The 18,802-nt window shown below is 44.2% G+C and overlaps 1 protein-coding gene across 2 annotated transcripts in view; it reads right to left on the bottom strand.

Moving 5' to 3' along the window:
• The window catches only part of LOC144823662 (uncharacterized), a 155,673-nt gene that overhangs the window by 124,066 nt on the left and 12,805 nt on the right, over positions 1–18,802 (bottom strand). The window contains exon 4 of one of the 2 annotated variants that reach the window (XR_013608829.1): positions 4,294–5,821. The exons of the other annotated variant lie outside the window; for it this stretch is intronic. The gene's annotated coding sequence lies outside the window, so the exon portion shown is untranslated. Of the gene's footprint in view, positions 1–4,293; positions 5,822–18,802 lie in introns of those variants that run through there. 2 annotated transcript variants of the gene reach the window in all.

Raw genomic sequence — 18,802 nt, 5'->3', positions numbered from 1 at the left:
TGCTGCACCTTCCACAATGTGAAAATGCCAAGATGTGCATTTCCATGCACAAGGTGGCAGGCACCACGCGGTGCCTGTCACCTTGTGCTTGGAAATGTAGGGGGGTACCATGGGTATCCCACCAGAGCACCCCCCCAACCTAGGGGGCCCACAACGGGCCCCCAAAGCCAGTCTCTGCCTGTCTTTTTGCGGCTGGATATCCACGGCAAAAAAACAGTCGGAAGGGCTCATCATAATACGGATGGTGGTACCTGCTCCGCCGCAATGATGCCCTGGTTCTGGGTCCGCAAGGCGGGCAGAAAAGGACCGCCTTGCGGGACCATGTCGGTCAGACTTTCTGTCCACCATGGAACCGCTGTGATTCCAACCGCCAACCTAATTTGGCTGGGGTGAATCACATTGTGATGGTGGGAGGATCATCAATGCCGGCCCGGTGGTGGTGATCCTCCCACCATCCTAATGAGCCCCTTGATTCTGGCAGAATCAGGCCCCTCTCATTAGTGTGAGAGGTAGATGAGTCATAAATGGTAAATATTCATCGCCAGGGCACGCTCCTCTGCCTGTGCATGTAGCAATCACCAGTCCTGGCAGCTGGCTGTATTATCACTTCCAAGGATATACTAGAGATGGGATATGTCACTGCCAGCCTCGGAGAAAGAGACCATGGACACTAAGTCACTGTGTGGTAAAGTACCTACTTATTACACCTACTTAACACATTCTGTGGAGTCTGAAGCAGGTGTTTATATTGACCTCCTTTTGCACATTGGATTTGCAAATGGAAAACGTTTAATTGCAGCTAAAGTCCGAGGAGTAAACTCAAGAGGGCCCAGATGCATCTGGAGGAGGGAACATCTTCTCTGCTGCTTTGGGGATAAACAGGCTCAGTGCAAAACATTAGAGATCATAGCATGTCCTGCTGGATTTCCAGTGGGTGCAATGCTGCCTGCAATGACAAAGGCTGGGTGCTGCTGGTGCTGTCCAGTGCCCAGAAATAAAGTGAGCCGAGCCTGCTTATCAGCTGCTGCAGGCTCTGGGTGCCAGAATGCAGAGCCCTGTGGGTGCTGGAAGGTTCCTGGATTCTTAAAAGCTGTCTGGCAGCTGTTTCATGTCGGGGTTGTGGCGCTGTACCAGACCATGAGATCAGGGTGTCCCAGGTCCAGGAGTGTACAACTGAGGTTCTGTAGGTGCACCGTTGCAGCTGGTGGGCTGTGGTTGGAGCAGGCTGCTTGGTGGCTCATTGTGATGGGGTCTAGGTCTGGTGGTGGCCCGAGTTGGTAGCTCACTCAAGGGCTGGGGCTCCTGACAGGGCATCTGCACCCACTTTCTAGCAGCCTTGTCAATATCTGCCTCTGTGACCGGGACACTGACATCATCACCGGCAGGGAGGAAGAGGAGAGGGACCCGATCATAATGGCCTGGCAGGAACTTTGAACCCGTGCCCACTTCTGGGGAGTACCATATATGGTGACGTGAGAAGAGTTGAAGGTGGGTTCCTTACACTGTGTGGGGACATGCGCATGGAGTGCAGGATGAAATTCCTTAATAAAAAGCAAAGGACCAAATGCCCCAAGGAGGTGGTGGTCCCTAGGGCTCAAAAGAGCCTCAGAAGGGGGGCCCTGTGTGCCCCTCTTTTTTTACACCAGCATGCCATTACGATCTGACCCACCCAGGGGCTAAACAGTAGGGAAGCGAGGGGCCCGTACTTCTTTTTTTTTTGCCGGAAGCGGAGGATCTAGCGCAAATTCCAGCTGGAAAATATAAAAAAAGTTTTTTGTACTAGGCAGGGTCCCTGCAGGACCCCCCAAGAGAACCAAGTGGTCAGGGTTTACCTACCCTGTCCCCTTCTCTTTTTAAAAACATTTTTGGGCCTCACTAAAGCTGAGTCCAAAGATGGCTGGCAACACTTTCGGTTGGCAACCAATCATATTTCAAGATGGGGAGTGTGAGACTCTTAGAGGATCTGCCTCCCTATATATACACATTTGTATTCCCTTTAATATCTCCAAAACTCCCGAACAGATTTACACAAAATAATATAAAAAGCTACCTTTCTGCCAAATTTGGTGTAAATCTGTCCAGCGGTTCAGGCTGTCTAAAAATCTCCATGAGAGTTAACATTGAAAAAACACTATCTTGACCCCTCCCCCTCTTTTGAACCTTGCTTGACTTATCACCACGTACAAAATAATTGCTGCTAAGTACTTCCACAAACCTATCAGCCCACACTAAAAATATAAATACATGTAACAAACGTAAATATCAATTAAGTATGAATTAATAATGAAATAATTGTTATTAATTAATAAGTAACTTCCCACCCTGTACCCCTACAACCCCAGCAGTCCACACCTAATATATAACTTAAAAATACAATTATTACACAATTTACATATGTATTATTCAAGTAAATAATTAATATTATATTAATAACTAATTATTTGTATTAATCATTACTTTAAAAACCACACACAATATATAACCTAGAAATTATATTATTACACAATTTGCATATTTATGAATCAATTAAATGACTAGTAGTGAAATATTTTTTAATTGTTAATCAATTATTACCTAATGTTCTTCCCACCCTATACTCCTACAAACCCAGCAACCTGCACTTCTTATATACCGGAAAAGATTATTATTATTTCACATTTTACATAATTAATAATCATTTAATAAATTGATTCATTATTAATTATTAATACATTACTAGTAAATTACTAGTTAATTAACTTCCCACCCTAAACACCCACAAACCCAGAAGCCTGCACCTAATATATACATTCTGTAAAGAGGGGATATTAGGTTATCTGATCCCAGGCTATTACCCAACTCTACTACTTGGTGGTAGACCCCAACACCTCAAGGCCATGACCAACATGGAGCAGCATTTAATCTCATAAATGCTGAGAGCAACTTAACAGCTCATTGCGCTATATTGGAAGCAACATACTAGTCCCCCCATAGCCCTATGGTTCACTCACATGTGGTAAGTCTTAGCCATGGAATCGCTTTCTCACAGGATTACTCACCCAAAAGGAAAACTCACTCATAACTGGTGACCTCTACTACAATATTTTTCCTGTTTGGTATTTACAGGCCGTACACCACCTAGACGTAAAGCCCTCCCGCTGTTTGACTGAGACTTGCTTGCTTGAGATTTATTTCCAAGTTGGGTTCCTGGTCCCTCGCCTCTCCCCCATCCTCATGGGACCTCCCCCCAGGGCAATTCAGGCATTTGTGACACCTTTAAAGGTTTGCTAATAACCTAGCATGTTGTGCCATTTGCACTGTACACTTGTTTTGTTGGTTCTTCATCTTTCCATTCTTTGTTATATTGGTGGGAGGGAGTCTCTCACCAATGATGCACTACTACTCCATCGCTAACTCTAAACATTGTGCCTGCTCCAAATCCTGCATGGAACACACAACTGTTTTCATCAGCTTGTTTATTTAATGTATTGGGTTATACTGGCCTTGTTGCGTTCAAGGCCTCATGGCACATGTTATTGTCTCTGTCTCACAAACATTAAATAAAGAGATATTTTAGAAAACAATACAATTATTACACACTTTGCATTATTAATATTCCATTAAATAAGTAGTAATACATTATTAAATCATTGTTTATTATTTATTACTTAGGTAACTTCCCACCCTATACCCCTTCAAACTCAGCAGCCCACACCTACTATTTAATTTAAAAAATGTAATTATTACACAGTTTCCATTATTAATATTAAATTAATTAATAATACATCATTAGTTGTTTGTTAATTAATTATTACTTAATTAATTTCCTGCCCTAATTCCCTACAAACCCATCAGCCCTCCTAATATATAATTAAAAAACTGCAATTGTTACAGTTTACAAAATGAATAATCAACTAAATACAAACCTAGCAACCTGCATCCACATTATGAAATACTATTAGTAATTAAATAAAAAATGTCTACATCAATTATATAAACAATAACAACACATAACATTAACCCCTTAAGTGCATATGTCGGCCTAAAACTGACACATGCACACCCAGGCACACCCATCCCAGTGCGTCAGTTGGCCATTGGCTAATACAGGGTAAGGTTTAAAAGGATCCTCCAGTATAAACATGCGTATGTCATGAGTGATGTAATATGTGAGGTCATAAGCAGTGCATTTCTAGGGCTCAAGTTATTGTTTAGGCATGTAACTATAACTGCTGAATTTCTCTGGTTTTTGTGAGTGCATACTATGAGCCTAACTATAACAACCCTTTTCTTTCTTTCTAAACATTTCTATGATTTTTTTATACTATTTCCTAACTATAACATCCCTGTAACCTTTGTTCTTTTCAGTGAATTTCAGAGGTTTTCAAATTCTATTTCTAAAGTATTACATCCTTGTAATTGTTATTTCTTTGAGTTAATTTCTAGTTTTTTTTAATGGTAAGTATACTGCAATTTCTTCTGAAATGTAATTTAGCATTTTGTTTATAGATGTATTTTATATATGTTTTAAAAGGTAAAAATGACATACATACAAAATACATATTTATTTGTAAATTATACAACTTTAGCACTACCTCCAAAAACATAGATGGGACCACAGGTTCTCTATACAATCATGTGATCGGAATTAATTCACAAAGTTGGATGCACAGATTCACTGAATATTTTAAAGATTATTTCACATATGTACCTCACTCTATTTTCATTCATGTGTATCAAGTATATATATGGGCCCCATATCTGTTTTTAAAGAAAGTTATTCATTTTACAAGTTTCACAAATTCACAAATTTATGGACTGGATTTGCAAATTCACTCGATGAAATATCCAAACTTTTCATTTTGATTGGGTACATTAGGACCCCACCTGTGTAAATGAAAAATCACACACAAAAACGTATTTCTCCAGTAAACTCTGTAGAAAGAGGATTAAGAACCAGGGGGGGGGGGCTCTGCTTTCATAGAATTGCTGAAGCTTCATCTTCTGACCAGGAAGAACATCCAGAGCATGTTGAGGATGAGTATGAAGATACACCACCTCCAAAAAAACAAAGTGATGGGCGGAAGCATTTGATAATAACTTCAGGGGAAAAGAAGGTTACAGCTAAATAAGTGCAGTGCTGTATTTTTGGCATCATCAATCAATGGGGGAGGAAGAGTGCTGATCCATTCAGTCTCCTGTTGATTATTCAAGAATCAAGGGGGAAGGATCACTTGTCCTGCATAGCCAGGGTATGCAGGTCGGTATGGGGTGTCTCCCAAGTAAAATACCCTCATCCTCGTGTAAATTAGGATCTCGTAGCGGTATATGGTGTCTCCCCGCTCTTGTTAACACGTGTGTGCATAATCCTTGGGTCAATATTCATGCAGCCTCCGCCAGGAGGTATTTACCCTTGGTTAAAACAGTAGTGATCATGAACAGTGGGTGATAAGTGCTCAAGGGAAATTTAAAATACCCGAACAAGCAGACTGAAACTTTAATTGGTCTGGGTTCGAGTAAACTATATTGGAAAATTACTGGTGTGCAGCTATGGAATGATAAGGGATTCAAGCGCACTGATATAGTGATTTAAAATACGGTCAACATGTTTCAGCCCTGTTCGCCTATGTAGGTCAGTGGGCTTTCTTCAGGACCAGTGCAGGTAGTGAATAAAGTAAAAAAATAGGTAATTTTGACCTGTTTCTTCAGTGAGTGGGAGGTCGCATTGTACCTGCAAGGAAAACATATACGTACAAAACATGTGGGGAGAGGGGAGGTGGGAAGACACACAGTCATGTACAAATAGTACAGTTATCAAAATCAATTAGATTTTGTAAAACACCTAAAAAATGGCAATACTTTAAACAGATTCATACTCGTATGGGGTGTTGACTCTCTCATCCTTATGCTTGTGGAAATTATTACATGCTGTGAGGGAGATAAATATAATTCAGGTAAGTATGTTCCAGTGCCAGTGCGATTCTGATGTGGTAACCACTTTCATCCTGGTGAATTCTGTTAGGTTCTTTTAGGAACAGTGTAAATTGATGTGATTCTAACCACTCTCATTCTCGGTGAGCTATTAAGTGTTTATACATTCTCAAGTTGTTCTGAGAGATCTATTACCATGAGTGACAGAGTGGACCATGCGCCGAGAGTGCAGTAATGGTACCTTATCTTATTTTATGTTCAAAACAAATACCGTGTTAGGATTTACGCGCACCTCGGGAGAGGATGCGCGCTTCATGGGGGGGGGGCGGGAACTGTGTTCTCGCTATCAATGCTAATCTGTATGCGGATGAGCGTGAGGGATCTGAATTAACGTTTGAAGCGTTGTTCGCTGTTAATGCTCGTTTTTGAGCGAGTGCAAATGGAGTATATCTCAAACAGCGGTTATAGACAACTCTAGCTCATGCGTTGCTCGCTGTTAATGCTCGTTTTCGAGCGAGTGCAAATGGAGGATATCTCAAACAGCGGTTATAGACAACTCTAGCTCATTAGAAGGAGCGGGTATGTCATGTTCCTGTCACCCTGGTCTGAAAGAGAAAGGGTGGCGGCATTCGTGACACGACTGTTGGGGTTCAAGGGGGCCTGGTTTCCTCTGTCTAGTTTCCCGTTAGCGTTTTTTTCTTAAAAGTGCCAAGTGCATATGCGAATTTAATGACGCTCCCTAGGGCTCGCTTTAAAAGGGGGCTGCCAACAGGAAACAGGTGCTTGGTTGCTATATTGGTCCCTTGCCGTGTGATTCCTGATCCTGTGGTCCTACCCTGTTTCCCTTCCTTCAAGCTCAGTTCCAGCGTCCTTTTCTGGTGCTGGGTTTAGATCCCCTTTTTCCCCTGTTCCCTAGTTTTCCTATTCCCTTGGGCATTTCTGAACCCTTTATTGGGGACCTGTTTTTGATCTTCGGTGACGTTCTAGGATTCGCGGCTGCGTTTCCTTTGGGTTTTAACGTCCCGTTATTATCCCTTTTTGTATCCAAGTCATCTTGTTATACGCTGTGTTTGGGTGGTTTCACGAAGTAGCTGAATACCGGCCGTTTTTGCGCTACCTTCGTGTTATTTTTTAGATTCCAGGGGTTTTTTGGGTATCTTTTGTATTCCCTTGATACCATTTTTCCCCTGTCCCTTTTTTGTCCTAAGAATTGTGATTTCCACCCCCTTTGTCATTCTCGGTGTTTTCCGAGGGGGCGTGGTTGGTCTGGGGTTACGCAAGAAACAACCAATACGATTGCAGTGGAAGAATTCCTGTTTCGTATCAAGCCACTCCCATTTGTCATCTGGGGTAAGCAGGGAGGTCGGTGGTTCATGTGTATACTTGGCACTGGTAATAGTAGTAGGGGTGTGTCTAATCTTGTCCCCTTCTTTCATTTTAGCGGTCTCGTCTGTGTCAAGCTGTCAGCTGCCAAGAAGCCAGAGGAGACGAGTTGTGTTCCCCAAGACCTTGGGTTCCCTTGTTTTGTTACCCACCTTCTCCCGGTGTCGTGTTCTCCACCATCCGTTTTGATTGCGGGTGTTGGGGGTCACGGTGAGGGTAGAGGATTGGGACGTTCTTCACTCCTGCGGTGTTGGGCCAGTCGGCATCGGAACAGAAAACCAAGCCGACGAATTAACACACCGCCCGAGTGAAGAATGGGTGAGGTGAAGGAAAGCACTAAGAGAAGAGGGAGGGATCCCTCAGTTAAGGCTAAGCCCCCATTGATTGAACCAGCCACATTTAAATATGAGAGGAGTGGGGGGCAGGGTGGGTCTCCTTCTCCTTTGTCCGTTACAGTGAACACTCCCGTGTCGGTGCCTCTAGCAGCTTCAGAGAGGTTTTCCGGGGATAGTAGCAGATGTGCTATATTTAAGAACCAGATGCATAGTCTGTTTGCTAAGCATGCTTTTATGCAGGCAAGCGAAGTTGAATTGTTAAAGCTACGGCATCGCCTAGTAGCAGAGACACAATGGCCCATGGCAAAAAGAACCTCTTTGTTTTATCAGGGCTTGTGTGAGAACTTAAAAGATAAGGTCTCTCAGGTTGTAGACCCCCCTGAAGATTGTGTGGAGTTCGTCGATTTGGTTGTCAAACTCAACCATCGAATGAGTGAAAGACAAGGGGCGGTTCAAAGAGCCCCGCATCATTTCATGGTATCGGCTTGCTTCGCTTACTCATCTTGTGGTAGAGCTTCCTTGTCGGTATTATTGGATTGTGGGGCCACAGGGAACTTTATGGACATTGGGTTGGCCGAGTCGTTGATGGTTCCTTGTGTAATGAAGAAACGACCTGAACCCGTGAGGGCTATTGATGGCTCGGAGCTAACCTCTGGGTCGATGGTACGACAAACCGAACCCTTGTTGATGACTTTTGATAATGGGCATTCTGAGACGGTCTGTTTCGATCTGGTTGCCGCACCAGCATTGGGGGTGGTACTCGGGGTACCCTGGTTACAGGCCCATAATCCCAGAATCGATTGGGCGCGGAGGCTGGTTACGCTTGATTCGGAGTATTGTCCTTCATCGTCCTTGGTTGGGCATCCGGGGGTCAATAAGACCAAAGAGCTGTGAATGCGTTGGTTTTGGTGGAAGCCTCTGACCCATGATGTACAGGTATTTGTGGCCTCATGCCCGGTGTGTGCTGTTAGTAAGTCCTCGCACATGTCTCCGTCTGGGTTGTTGCACCCATTGCCAGTGCCTCCTTCCCCCTGGCATACGGTCAGTATGGACTTTGTGACCGATTTGCTGCTTGATTCAGGGTTTACGGCCATTTCAGTTGTTGTGGATTTATTCACAAAAATGGCTTACTTTGTTCCCTTGCCGGGGTTACCTACATCTAGAGAATTGGCTGATGTGCTTATGGCCCAAGTGATCCGACTGCATGGGGTTCCTACTGCCATCGTTTCAGATAGAGGGGCACAGTTTGTTTTACATTTTTTGGACTACCCTGTGTCGATCATTAAAGATGGAAGTACGTTTGTCAAACAGCATTTATTTGAGTCCAAGAAAGCCATGAAAGTACAGGCAGATAGGCATAGACGGCCAACTCCTCTGAGGGAGGCTTTCGGGAGGGGGTACTGTTGGGGTTCAAGGGGGCCTGGTTTCTTCTGTCTAGTTCCCCGTTAGCGTTTTTTTCTTAAAAGTGCCAAGTGCATATGCGAATTTAATGACGCTCCCTAGGGCTCGCTTTAAAAGGGGGCTGCCAACAGGAAACAGGTGCTTGGTTGCTATATTGGTCCCTTGCCGTGTGATTCCTGTTCCTGTGATCCTACCCTATTTCCCTTCCTTCGAGCTCAGTTCCAGCGGTCTTTTCTGGTGCTGGGTTTAGATCCCCTTTTTCCCCTGTTCCCTAGTTTTCCTATTCCCTTGGGCATTTCTGAACCCTTTATTAGGGACCTGTTTTTGATCTTCGGTGACGTTCTAGGATTCGAGGCTGCGTTTCCTTTGGGTTTTAACGTCCCGTTATTATCCCTTTTTGTATTCAAGTCATCTTGTTATACGCTGTGTTTGGGTGGTTTCACGAAGGAGCTGAATACCGGCCGTTTTTGCGCTACCTTCGTGTTATTTTTTAGATTCCAGGTTTTTTTGGGGGTATCTTTCGTATTCCCTTGATACCATTTTCCCCCTGTCCCTTTTTTGTCCTAAGAATTGTGATTTCCACCCCCTTTTTCATTCTCGGTGTTTTCCGAGGGGGCGTGGTTGGTCTGGGGTTACGCAAGAAACAACCAATACGATTGCAGTGGAAGAATTCCTGTTTCGTATCAAGCCACTCCCGTTTGTCATCTGGGGTAAGCAGGGAGGTCGGTGGTTCGTGTGTGTACTTGGCACTGGTAATAGTAGTAGGGGTGTGTCTAATCTTGTCCCCTTCTTTCATTTTAGCGGTCTCGTCTGCGTCAAGCTGTCAGCTGCCAAGAAGCCAGAGGAGACGAGTTGTGTTCCCCAAGACCTTGGGTTCCCTTGTTTTGTTACCCACTTTCTCCCGGTGTCGTGTTCTCCACCATCCGTTTTGATTGCGGGTGTTGGGGGTCACGGTGAGGGTAGAGGATTGGGACGTTCTTCACTCCTGCGGTGTTGGGCCGGTCGGCATCGGAACAACGACGTACCTCTTGAAGTGACAGATGGCCCTTCTTCGGGTCGGCGACAATGAAGGGAACACCTCACTGCGGGGAATAATGGAAAATACAGTTTTAGGGATTTCATTATACTTGCGGTTACGTCGATGTCTGTGCGGGGCCCGGAGTCGCTACCTGGGACTATTCTCCTTCAGCGCAGCTTGTGCTGTCTCTGCCTATCTCGACCCGGATATGCTCACGGGTTCGTTTTCTAAGTTATTTAGACATTTTTAAAAAGGCAGCGAAGAGTTACTCGCATCATGAAGGGGAAGGCGAATAATTGTGAAATATACATTTGATGTCAATACAGATGAGTATATTCTCATAAAATTAAATGTAAGGTTAGGTGTGTAATTAACCAATTTAAATGGTTTCATGATGAGGCTGAGAATAAATAGGTTGGTTGAATGTATCGCCTTGATACATAACGCTACTAATAAATAGTACGCTTGTTCCATGAACCTACATGTGGACATCGTTATTGCTTGATTATGGGATTGCTGCAGTGAGGTATGGCAGCGAAACGATATTGGTATGTGATTAGAAAATTACACTGGTTATCAAGGTTGGGATAGATTAACACAGAATTCAGTGGTTAAAGGGTCGGTCTTTTATCACTGGTTGTAATGTTACACAAAGGGCAAAGTGCAAAGATGGGGTCACAAGGGGATGGTGGTCCAGGTAGTGACATTGCTCTGAGTACAGTGGGGTTGTTGCTCCTGGACTGTACTGCTCCTCTTATCTGTTTAAACTCAGCCAGGGAATGCTGTCGTTTAAGCCTGTAGTGTCCGTTTTTAGACAGTGTATCCGGCGTTGCTCTTTCTCAAAGAGGATCTTCGCTGCATTCCTGTCTATCACATCAAGAGTCTCTAGAATAACCCATTGTAGATCAGTAGTGGAATGTCCTGATTCTAAATAATGGGTTGACATTTTTGTAGTCATCTTTTTGCAGTTGACGTTACTGCGATGTTCACATAGTCTCTGTTTGGCTTTGCGGCACGTCATACCGACGTACCGCATTTAGCACGGGCAGGTAATCATATAGATTACGTGGCTTGTGTTGCAGTTGGTGTGCCATCTCATCCTCCATTTGAGATCTGGTAGTAGTTGCAGTTACTTGGTTGGTTTTGTAAGGTTGCAAACTGAACAAGCACCGCATGGATAGTGTCATGTTACTGGCTGATTATCCAATAGGCCGGGTTTATCTTTCAGTTTCTTTGCAGGAGGTCTGGTGTGGACTAACAGGTCCTTCAGGTTCCGGCTCCTTTTATTGGCGAACCTCGGTTTCGGCCAATTGAGGGAGTTTGATGTAAGGATCCTCCAATTCTTGTTTATGATCTTCTTAATGTTATTGGTCACTGGGCTACAGGTCGTGACACAAGTGATTCTATTTTCTTGTGGCTTCTGTATTGTCTCTAAAAGGGCTTCTCTCGGTTGATTGCGAGCCCGCTTTTTACATTTGTTGATCACTTTTTTGGGATATTGGCGGATTGTCAATTTCTCACATAAGTCGTTGGCCTGTTTTTTGTAGTCAAGAGGTTTTGCTGCAATTTCTCCTCAATCTGAGGAACTGGCTGTACGGGAGATTCTCCCTCAAGGGACGGGGATGGAAACCATTGAAAGAGAGCAGGCTATTTTTTGCAGTTGGTTTGAAAAAGGTGCGGGTGTATAAGGTGTTATTCTCTGCATAGATGGTAATGTCCAGGAAGTCCAGGCTATTGTTATTAGCAGTGTATTTGAATTTTAGACACTCATCTTGTGAGTTAATCCAGGAGTGGAATTCCTCCAGGCTGGCGGCATCTCCATTCCATATTAGCAGGATGTCGTCGATATACCTTTTCCAAAAAAGGATTCGATGTTGGAAAGGATTGCTTTCATTTTGGATGTGGGTGCTTTCAAAGGTGCTGACGTAAAGCCCTGCCACACTGGGGGCAAATGTACTGCCCATTGATGTTCTGTGGCATTGTAGATAGAGCGTTTCTTTGTATTGGAAAAAGTTCTCCATTAAGGCTAGTCTGCAACATTCCAGGACGAACTTTCTAAGGTTGGAGTTCTGGACTTTTTTGGTTCCGTCCAGAGGTGTCAGGGATAACACCCGAAGACCCCGGAGTTCCACCTGTCTTGGTGCACAAACAAACAGAAACACGGGCTTCTCGATGGTGGCGTCAAAGACCAAAGGTTTATTACTGCAGGGACACAGAAGTCACAGAAACTACACATGGGCAGTATCTAGGAGCCTGTTCGATTTGTACAAAGAGGGTTGCTCCTTATATACTAAATATTGGGCTTCAGGCAAATTCTTTACATGTTACCACAGTTCTAAACATTCGTGTCTTAAACAATAAATATTTGGCGTTGCACAGGGATCGTCAACAGTATCTGATGTCAAAACATTACAAATGAGGGGTTTCCACTAGTCCATCATAATCCCATGTCAATTCTTCATTCAAGACCCGGACCGCCTCATCGTAAATTTCGTTACCTCCCCCTAATAAAGGCCCAGAAGGAAAGGAGCAGAGCCAGGTGCAGAAGATAGAAAGACAGGATAAGAAATGTTTGTGGGTCGTAAATGGGCACGGTTACCAGCTTCGGCCGCTTAATCATGATCAGGCCAACGAACACAAGAACCAGTATAGCAGGACTGGCCTCAGGCTGGGGAGGCAGTTCTTGCCGAGTCATGCTGCTACAGCGTTGCTGGCCTAAGGTGCACGTGTCACTAGCAAGGTGAATCGCCGGTTAAAGCCTACGTGTCCTTTAAAGAAAGAGGTCATTGCGTGTCCATTGACTATGTGAGGGCAAGGAATACAAAATGGCTTCCGTGTTCTAAGATGGATGCCACGGGTAGAACAGAAATGTGTTTGTAACTGGAGTGCTCTTGCTCGTAGCATAGCGAAAACACCAGGATATACTAAATGGATCATTTGCGGTTCACTGATACCAAAATTATGTATTTACGACAATGTTACAAACACGAGTAAAATCGTCACGGAACCTCAGACCCTCCTTTTGCCCTTACATAGGCAATTACTCAGTCTATATCAGAGTCAGAGTCTAATTCTATGCTCATTAGGTTAGTGACATGTTGTTGTATCATCATCCTGTCTCGTGCCTTTTCTCCTAATGCAGGTGGTTTTCTGAAACAGGTTGCAGCACAGAGGCTACACAGAGCGGGACCACATTGGATAATAAGACAGCACGAGAACAGCAATACTAGGATGACACCAATGACCATCAGAACCTTCCATCCCCACGCTGATACCAGAGTCCAAAACCACTCCATGAAGGACCAGTTTCCCTTATCTACGTGTATAGAGTCGGAAATCTTATGTAGCTTAGAGATTGCTTCATAGACTGTTGGAGCATTATTTGGAATAAAGACACAGCAGCTCGATTGGATCATTCTGCATACCCCACCTCGATCTGCAAGTATTACGTCTAGAACCATACGGTTCTGCAACGTCATGAGACGATCCGCCTGAAGCTCAGCTGTTAAGTTACTAAGGGCACCAGCAGTTTCTGTAATAGTAGATTCAACTACCCGTGTTAGTTGACGAAGATTTCTACTATTGGCCATAGGCCCCCAAAACGGAAGGAAACCTTTGAAAAAGTCTCCAGCTTCTTGACCAGCGGTATCTTCCTTGCTGAAGACACCTCTTGCTACTCTGGTTTTGTGATAATCTGAAGAAGCAGTGTATGTCGGGGGTAACAATCGAGCAATATAACATGAACCTGAAAAGTCAGCAGGCAGCCATGTATATGCTCTGTCCTGACAGATGAAGTAGGTACCCCTAGCAGTCAGGAAGGCAGGGGAGGAGTTAGACGGAAATACGTAAGTCTCAACGCACTCACTCCTCCCTAGCTGAGCTCTCGGATTTCTCCCATTTCCTTGCAAACAGACCTGACCTCGGTGAGGCACGACCCAGACTGAAGTGGAGCTTTTACGCTTGCTTTCTCCCAAACTAAGGCGATACTCTGTAGAGTTCCAACTCAAATACACCAGTAATTCATCTCTAGGATAAGATGGAGTATTATTGACGTCTTTAATCATATCAATAATTCCCTGGACTAAAGCTTTGTTGGCTGAGTTGTATTTAGTGGACCGTGGTGGACGCGGAGGATAGGTCTCAAGGGCATATGAAAAAATGGTCTGAAAGGCCTGAAATGATCCATTATAGCTGAAAGGCAAGACTAGATAGGGAATGCCTTTATCCATAGTGTGAGGTATCAAGCCACACACCCAGCAGTCTGTAGTATTAACTATCAGTTGGTGTTGATGCAAGAGCTGTACAAATGTATTGTTAATAAATTCTGAGCGTCGAGCTTGCTCGTGTTCAGGAAATGAGTGAAAAGAATGCATAGAAGAAACCGTAGAAGTAGTAGGATCAAGGGAAGGTACTGTGGTTACTGGCATAAAAATCAAATGTACACCAAAGACGATTCCACCCACCAACGTTATCAAAACAATTAAAAATGTAACTGCACATTGCATTAGAAAGCATTTGCTGTGTAGTATTCTGTACAGTCTATTTCTGCGAACATAAATTACATTTTCTCGTTGTAGCTCAGGAAGCTCCATCTTCTACGACCGTTCGCGACCACTGATGATGTGTACGTAGATGAAAATGCCTCTATCAGCCCTGGGAGTTCCCAGAACTAACAGAAAGATCGACCTTGTGTCTGACCCCCGCAGATTCAACTAGGCACACAGCCACGACCCTACGGCTACCCAGACGGCAAGGCAATTTTAAAACAAAAAGAAACAATACAAAGTATTAGCAAACTTCCCGGCTGGAGGCAATGTATAGCAAATTCAAATCTGAAAATAGGCAGTTTCCTGCTTTATTTGTCCATATTGCGAGAACGTAAGTTGTATCTCAGTTTTGCAGGAGCTGTCTGATCTGGAAACAATGTATTTTCAGCTGACGTTGCAATGTTCACGTTCGCAGATGGCAAATGTTCTTTGGGTGTGGATGACAAATGTTCGTTGGGTGTGGATGACAAATGTTCAGGGTTCAAAAGAGCAGTTTCAGGAGGAGAGTCAGAATTTGGTGAATCCGTGATTAGTTCTGCATCGCTGAAAGGTATGAACCTGGGGACTTGTTCCGTTTCAGAGGCACCGATTCCTTTCTTTACCCAGTTGTCGTAAGGAAGTGGCAGAGGCACACGTTTAGCATGTGTCGTATGGACCCAATTTTTCCTTCCGGCCACACGAATAGCAGTTCTCGTTGCTAGCAGGACTTGGAATGGGCCAATGAATCTGGGCTGAAGATTTTTTGTTCTTGCAAAATTTCTGATGACCACCTGATCACCCGGTTGCAGCTGATGGCCTGGGCTCTCCGGTGGCTTTGGCAATGCATCGAAAACCTGTTGGTGAATAAGACTCAATTTAGCAGTCAAGTCGAAAAGGTAATCAATTAACATTGGGTATTCCAGCTGCTTAAATTCTTTCGGTCTAGGTACCCCCCAAACATTTGCAGGACGGCCAAAAACTATTTCGTAAGGACTAAGCCCTACTCTAGAATGTACAGTTGCTCTTGTTGATAGCAAAGCCAGAGGCAATGCGTCTGGCCAGGACAAACCCGTGGATGCTTGTATCTTAGCGAGTTTCAGTTTAAGGGTGCCATTGTAACCCTCGACTAAACCCGCGGACTGGGGATGATTCGCACTATGAAATTTCTGTCTAATCCCTAGGCCGGCACACACACTCTGCATAACTTTCCCTACGAACTCACTTCCGTTGTCTGACCATACAATCCGTGGCATTCCGTATCTGGGGAAGTATTCTTTAAGAAGGATTTTGGCAGTGGATAAGGCAGTATTGTCCTTCAGTGGGTATGCTTCGATCCATCTGGAGAAAGCACAAACTACCACTAGGACGTATTTCAGATTATTGCAACGATCCATGTGAATGAAGTCTAGCTGGATCACCTCAAAGGGGCAGGAAGGAGGAGCGAAGTGACCTGCAGGTGTGGGGATTCCCTTGCCAGGATTATGCATCAAGCATACCATACAATTTCTCACCACTCTCTCTGCACACTTACTAATCCCGTCATTCTTCCAGACCGGAGCCAACATCTTACAAATCCCTTTTGAACTGATGTGCGCTGTTCCATGTGCCATCGTTACTACTGCAAGCACATACGCATCAGGCAACATCCAACGCTGTTGTTCCGACAAGTCAATCCAACACCCACTCGAGTCCAATTTACCCGTGCTCTCTCTCCATGCAAGTTTTTCCTCCTCAGTCGCCTCTTTCTGAATTTCCTTCACGCTATCCACTGTGTTCTCACACATTCCAGACTCAGAAATCCATCTTGCAGACGTTGCAACATGCATTCTACTCATCATATTTCTAGCTGTCTGTTTTGCAATCTCATCAGCAAAAGCATTCCCACGACCAACATCATCCGTGATTGCTTTATGAGCACTGCATTTCACAATCGCAACTTCAGTCGGCAAGGTTAGAGATTCCAACAAGTCATTAACTAGCTGACCATGTTGAATCTTAGTCCCATGGGACGTAATGAAACCTCTTTCTTTCCACAAACGGCCAAAACTATGGGCCACGCCGAACGCGTACTGACTATCTGTGAACACATTCACTCTCTTTCCCTTAGCTAAAACGCACGCTCTTGTTAGCGCGATCAATTCTGCAGCCTGGGCAGAATTCTGACTCACTCTTGCAGTCTCCACAATCGTACTCAAAGTTGTTACTGCATAAGCAGCAGTCACATCACCATTCTTCAATTTGAAGCAAGACCCGTCAACATACAACGTGCCATCTGGATCTGACAACGGAGTGTCTTTTAGATCGATTCGTCCTTTTGTTTCTTCCTCAGTTTTGAAACAACAGTCGTGTGGTTCGGAATCACTCGACTCTTCGCTAGTCGGCAACAATGTTGCTGGATTCAATACATTGCATCTTTTGATCTGAATATGACTAGCTAACAGTGTCAGTTCATAACCTGATAATCTAGCACTGGTAAGGTGTTGCGTCTTGGTTCGGTTCATGAGTGTATCCACAGCATGAGGAACCATAACTACTAGCATGTTGTTCATTACTAAACCAGCAGATTGTCAATGGAAGCTGCAGCTGCGGCTGTAGCTCTCAAGCAACTAGGCAATGCTCTAGCTACTGGATCTAATGTTGATGAAAAATACGCACAAGGGCGTTGTTTATCACCAAATTTCTGCGTCAAAACACTCAATGCACACCCTTCTCTCTCGTGGACATAGAGCGTGAATGGCTTACTGTAGTCGGGTGTACCCAATACAGGTGCTGAACACAGTGCATTTCGTAACTCAGAAAAACTCTGCTGACATTCAGCAGACCATGGTACCGGACTCGGAACACCTTTCCCAGTCAAGGCTACCAATGGTTTTGCTAGAAGAGAAAAATTTGGGATCCATTGCCTACAATATGAGGTAATACCCAAAAAGGCACGTACTTCTCTCTGCGTGCTAGGAACGTTCATCTGTGTAATTGCTTTTATTCTCTCTGGGGTCAACTTCCTTCCCTCCTTTGACAAGAGATGACCTAGGTAGGTCACTTCTTGGCAGCAGTATTGCATTTTTGAAGGTGACACCTTGTGATTCAAATCTGACAAGTGATGCAATAAAGAAATCGTAGCTGTTTTGCAAGTTTCCTTGTCATCGGCAGCCACTAGAAGATCATCGACATATTGTACTAAAGCAGAACCACTAGGAAGTACGAAGGAATCTAACTGGCTTTTTAATGCTTGACTGTAAATGGATGGGCTTTCACAATAACCTTGTGGAGCGCGTTTAAATCTAAAACTTTGTCCTCCTAGAGAGAAACCGAAGATATCTCTGCTTTCCTCGGCTATCGGAATGCTGAAAAAGGCATTTTTCAAGTCGACAACTGAAAACTATGCTGCTGTAGCAGGAATCAACGTTAACAATGCAGTAATGTCTGGTACCACAGGAAACTGTGGGATCACAATTTTATTAACCTCTCTAAGATCAATTACAAACCTATATACTGGAGGCTTTGTAGGGTCAGTTCGTTTCAAAATAGGCAGTACAGGACTATTACAGACATTACCTCTAGTCTCTTCTATAACGTCTTTCTTGATCAGGTCTTGTACTATCAGTAGGAGCGCACGCTCACCTTCATTAGAGATTCTGTATTGTGGAATTCGTGGAAGTTTAACATTTGCTTTCAAAGTTACTACATAGGGTGGAATTTCCAATAGACCTACATCATTAGGACCAGTCGCCCAAAGAGTATCAGGGAGTGAACGCAGCTCTGGTGGGAGCGCATCCATCGACAAGTACATTGGAGAGATTATTCTTTTACCCAACGTAAGCTGTACTCCTGCTGGAGAACAGTACAATGTCGCGTACAGTCGTTTTAACAAGTCTAAACCAAGCAGATTTTCGTTACAACCTGTCGTCAAAATCAGGGGTGCTTTCAATTGACGTGGTCCAACAGAAATAGACAAAGGACCAGAAACAGGGTTGTGAACAGGGGCGCCCGAAAAACCTACTGAAACGTTTGTTGAGCCAGACAAAGGTGCGCCAGGGAGTTTCGCATGTATGATAGAACTTTTTGCTGCACCAGTATCCAACAGAAACGGTTCGACTATACCTGATGTTGCTACTGCGACATAAGGCCCACTCTGATCTACTGGAACTGATACTACTCCCTCTCTTTGTCCATGGCTGTCCTAGTACTCACTTTGCTGAACTTCCTCACTAGCTTCATAATAGTCTTCG

The sequence above is a fragment of the Lissotriton helveticus genome, chromosome 3_1 (assembly GCF_964261635.1).
Source record: "Lissotriton helveticus chromosome 3_1, aLisHel1.1, whole genome shotgun sequence".
Taxonomy (NCBI): Eukaryota; Metazoa; Chordata; class Amphibia; order Caudata; family Salamandridae; genus Lissotriton; species Lissotriton helveticus.
This window is presented reverse-complemented; position numbering and strand designations above follow the sequence as displayed.